The sequence below is a fragment of the Grammomys surdaster genome, unplaced genomic scaffold (genome assembly GCF_004785775.1).
Source record: "Grammomys surdaster isolate TR1022 unplaced genomic scaffold, NIH_TR_1.0 65, whole genome shotgun sequence".
NCBI classification, from domain to species: Eukaryota; Metazoa; Chordata; class Mammalia; order Rodentia; family Muridae; genus Grammomys; species Grammomys surdaster.
This window is the reverse complement of record NW_021604567.1, coordinates 4,780,823-4,785,914: the sequence shown is the minus strand read 5'-3', so window position 1 is coordinate 4,785,914 and position 5,092 is coordinate 4,780,823.

Genomic DNA, 5,092 nt, shown 5'->3' with positions numbered 1-5,092 from the left:
GGGGGAACCTTCTAGAATGTACCAGAGACCTGGGAGGTAAAAGAATCTCAGAAATCCAAGGGAGGGACCTAAGATGAAATGCCCAATCACAGGGAGAGGGAACTTGAAGAGTCCTCCTCCAGTAGAAAGACAGGGCATCAAGTTGGAGGGATGGTCTTGTTGATGAAATAAAAATATAGGGAGATGTGGAGAGCTTTGGGGGCTGTTTGGCAGGAATCTAACATTGGCCAAGGACAAGAAAATGGACTTCAGGCAAGAATCTGACTTTGGTCCATAACAAGGAAGTAAGTTCAGGCAGGAATCTAATTTTAGGCTAAAACAAAGAAGTAATTTCAGTCAGGAATCTAAGTCTTAGGCTAGAACAAAGAAGCAGGCTTCAGGCATGAATATGACTTCGTGCTAGAACAGGGAAGTAGGCTCAGATATTTTGGTTATCCTGATAAGCCCTTAGATACTGTGATCTGGGAGTGATCCTGAGCCTTTGTTTATTGCCTGGCTTGTTCCTTGGCTATTTGCATTTATTGTATTGCTAGTTCCTCAACCTAGAACTGACCTAAATTCTTACATGTAATTAAAATGGTTTAAAAGCAAACTGGGAAAAAATAAACCCACCTCAACCTTCAGCCTCAGAACTGGCTGGGGTCATGCTGCAATACTGTCTAATCGTCTCTTTTCCTTTAATGCTCACTCCTGCGCTAGAGAACCTGTTGACTGAGCTGGCTTGGTCAACTAGGTAATAAGGGTGGTGAACTTCCAAGATGGCTGGCTTCTTCCTCTCCCTCCTGACCTCAGACAAAACCTGGCAACCTAAAAACAAAGGCCTTGTAGGCTTTTGTTTCTCTGCTGGCAGGGCCCCTGCTGATGGACTGGCTCAAATTCAGGCCAGATCAAAACAGGTCACACAATTGTGGACCAGTTAGCCATCCTATTGATATAGTCCAGGGATATTGAAATGATAGAGTCTATGGGTCCTGATCAGGTTAGTTTTCAAGGCAGGAAAAATCTGAAGCAAAACAGGTACCAGCAGAGAAAATCTCAAGCAGTGCAGACAGAAGCAGTGGCTGAAGGAAGGCATTTCCTAGGGGTAAGACACACATGGAGAAAAGCTCCTCCACAGCACATGGGGGACTCCAAAAGCCAAAATATCCTGGCTAGGCCATTTCAAGGAATAGTTTCTTAATTTGTTTCCCTGTTTCTCTTCAAACACTCTATCTTTACCATTAAGTAAAACAATGCTACTTTCAGCTAATGATCTTTGCCAAAAATATTGTTCTCACAGCTATGAAGAAAAATACATCCATACAATAAAAGAAAATGACTTCTGAACAGCTTTTACCTGGAACACATACAGCTGTGTACAAATATACAATGCACTATACCTTCCTATGTTCACTGAACTCAACTCCATGTATGTTGCGACTAATTTCTTCTACAGTATCTACACTCATTCCATGGCAACTTCAAGCAAGATGAAATATTTCAAACACAGTGCCAAAAACAAACAAAACTTGCTTTCAAGCCAAGAAGATCTAAGTGGATCAAAGATGATTTTGCAATCAATCAAAATTCATTTCCTATGGAATTTCCCTCATTTATCTTTAAATGTTCTTTTTTGGTAAATATGGTATTTTTTTCATTTTTGCTTCCCACTTTCTACATTTAAAAAAAAAATCTCTGAGACAGGAATTTGGGATTCATCAGTTGTTCCTATGACAAAGGGAATGAGGAACTATGAATGAGAGGGTCCTCGAAAATGTCAAGGGACCCCTACAGAGTCACAGGCCAATGAATAGCACACCAAGCGACCTGTCTGAGGCAATTATTTTCTCTCTAACCCCAGAAGAAAGACTATCACTGCCCATTATGTGCTTTATCATTTCTCTGACAGTTTTATCTTTTCATGGCCCAGAACTGATGAGAAGTTTACTTTTTCTTCCAAAAGACCAGTAGAAAGAGAGGAAGAGCCTGCACCATTTAGAGATAAGAAATTTTACACCACACATACAAAAGGAACAAAAAGATAATAAGGAAAATAATAATGGAGGTTTACAAAAGACCTTCACCTCAATAAAGGCCAAGCCCTTGTCACTGCCAGCCTCTAACTTGATTGACAGGACAAATCTTCCCTGTTGGAAAAAACACACTCAGGCAAACCTGATGGCCTAAAATCTGATCCATGCAAAAAAATATGTTAATGTCTATGTGGCAGTTATTTCAGTCACAACCTCTTTAAATAAAATAGATTCATTACATCAAACCCAAAACATTGGTTGTGCTAGGCACGGTTGCAAGTGGTCATAGAGAGTGCCCTATTGTCATTTATCAAATGTTTATTTCCAAAGAAGGAGAGGCTTTTGGGTTTCTCCAAAACTATAGAATATACTACAAGTGTCCTTATAACAACTATAATAGGGGAGAGACCAATTCCAGAGCTGATAAACAATGCTACTCTGAAAACCTGGTTACGATGTTCTTTTAAAAATGTACCAAAATGCAAAAGAAATGAATAAGAACTCTTCAAAACCAGATAGATGTCTTGCGTAGCTTTTGCAGATACTACAAATCACATAGCAAGCCCTGAAAACTAGATTTTCTTTAGTTTAAAGATCATGGGCCTATCTGATAAAGAAAAGTGACTAACTACCCATTCTTGAGCCTTTCTAGCTGTATTTTTAATGGAGACACAGAATTAATTGCGCCTACATGCTATTATCGTTTCCTTAAGACAGGTCTCTCAGTTTGGAATAAAGTCATCACTGTAAACAAACCGCTCAAACCATTCCTTTATTACGTCTATAATCAAAAGCTTGCCCTGTAACATCTGCCCCTCTCTGCACTCTCTTGGATTTTCTTCTGAATCTTATAAAGCATCCTGTCTTCTAACTCTGCCTTCTCATCTTCTCTATGAGAATGAAGGACACCTTTTCTCCTGTATCATTCATTCCTCTGCTCACTGCCCATGTTCAGCCCTCCTCCACCTTACCATTTATGATTTATAACTCTGTGCTTCAGCCTCAAGCTCCACAGCCCTTGTACTAACTGCACGCAAACTCATCTATCCCACAGGCAAGACAGAGTGTGTATAAATCATCTTCTCTAATGTTTCTCCCACTGCGATCCTTAAGGCAATAACACCAGATCCTCCTCTGTTGGTACACACGTGGCCGGTGCACATCACTCAGCATGACCAGCGCCATTCCCCCAGCACAGCCTTTAGCATCGGTTCTGCTACCTCATGTAGCTAATCCACACCACGATCATCTCTTGTATATCCCAGCATGCCTTTACCTTGTCACAATCCACTCCCGAAAAAACAAAGTAAAACAACAACAACAGTAAAAACCATTCCATGATCCTGACTAGCAATGTGTTTATGATCAGAACAGACTCAGCTAGCCCTTGTTGCCTGATGTCTGTAACTCATTTACCATCAAATTCAAACCCAAACACACACTTTCTCTAGTTCCTTGAAATACTCACATACTTTTCTGTATTGGTTCTTGACAAAATAGTCATCCTTTCTATTAATGTGATTACTCACTTTTTTTACTACTATTATTTCATAGAAACCTCCCTGCCATAAGTATTACCTGTATCTCAAACTTGGGACTTTCATATCATCATAAAAGTAACACTATTTTATACTTTGTTCATTTATCCAAATTGTATCTGCAAACTCACAGGAAAAAAAAAAGCATACACACACATATACACACACACACACCTTATGTATTGGGATATAACCAAAATCTAGCAGTCTGATTTTGAGGCGTATACTACACAATATGTTGGCATCAGATAGATGAAAATTTCAAGCCTGAAGTCTGGAATATGAATTTTACTACTATCATATGACTTAATTATCTCAAGGATAAAAATAAATGCCAAAATATAAGGCTATTCTGGAGGACTTTCAAATGAACTCATAAATTTTTAGTTGTCTTTCATTAATAATTCAGAAATGCTACATGCAAAGTGGTGGGTGGTTGTTTCATTTCAGAGTTTACTAAAAGCCAAACTAGTGACAACAAAGTTCTTCTTGTCTGTCATAATCTCAGATATCAATAGAAATATAAAAGCAAATTAAATTAAAATTTAACATGTTTTCTAAACTTTGACTGTATTAACAAGTTGCTCCATGTTTTCGTTCCTGCTCAGACTCTGCCTGTAAAGATGGATGGGTTGACTCAGCCTTCCAACTTGGAAAGATGGAATCAATTGGCTGGTAGTCGAGTGGAACACAGTTTGACCTATTCTTACCCACTTGGCAGAAGCAGGAATATCTGTGTGGTTACAGTGGCACTGGTGCTGATTTCCTGGATGGTTAGAGTAACTACCCTGAGAAACCAGTGAAAAGGATCGGAGTCAAGTCCCTACAGAGTCCCTCATATCAGGAAACTATTGCTAAGCCTGCCATATTATCAGTCTTGGGGAAATCATTTCCAAAGCAGTATATTACAGGGAGGAACTGAAATTGAAAAGGTAGATCTGAAGTAAAGGATGCTGTTGCATTTTACCTAATGGTTATGTCATATTATAGAAACAAGTTATATAGTATTGATCATTGATTAGAAACTGATTTTTATTGCTTTTCTCCTCAGGTGTATATATACGAAGAGTGAAATAAATGTGGAACAATGGGTGCAGAAATAGACACAGATGCAGATTGCTTCTTTTATCAATTTGCCTAAACTATCATATCATTTCCTGATGTGCTTTATTAATAATTGCTACTCTACTCTAATATTTCTACTTAAAAGTTATTAACTTTCAATAGCATTACTCCTGAGAATCCATATTTACAGTTCATTATACTTATATAAAAATAAGGTAATAGTTTAGAAAAATATCAGTACAGAATTTCCTGTGAACTTTCATTAACAACAGAAAAGTAGATCAATGGAACAGAACTGAAGATCCAGAAATGAACCCATATACCTATGGTCACTTGATCTTTGACAAAGGAGCCAAAACCATCCAGTGGGAGAGGAAAAAAAAAGACAGAATTTTCAACAAATGGTGCTGGTTCAACTGGCACTGAGCATGTAGAAGAATGCAAATTGATCTATTCTTATCTCCTTGTAAAAAGTTC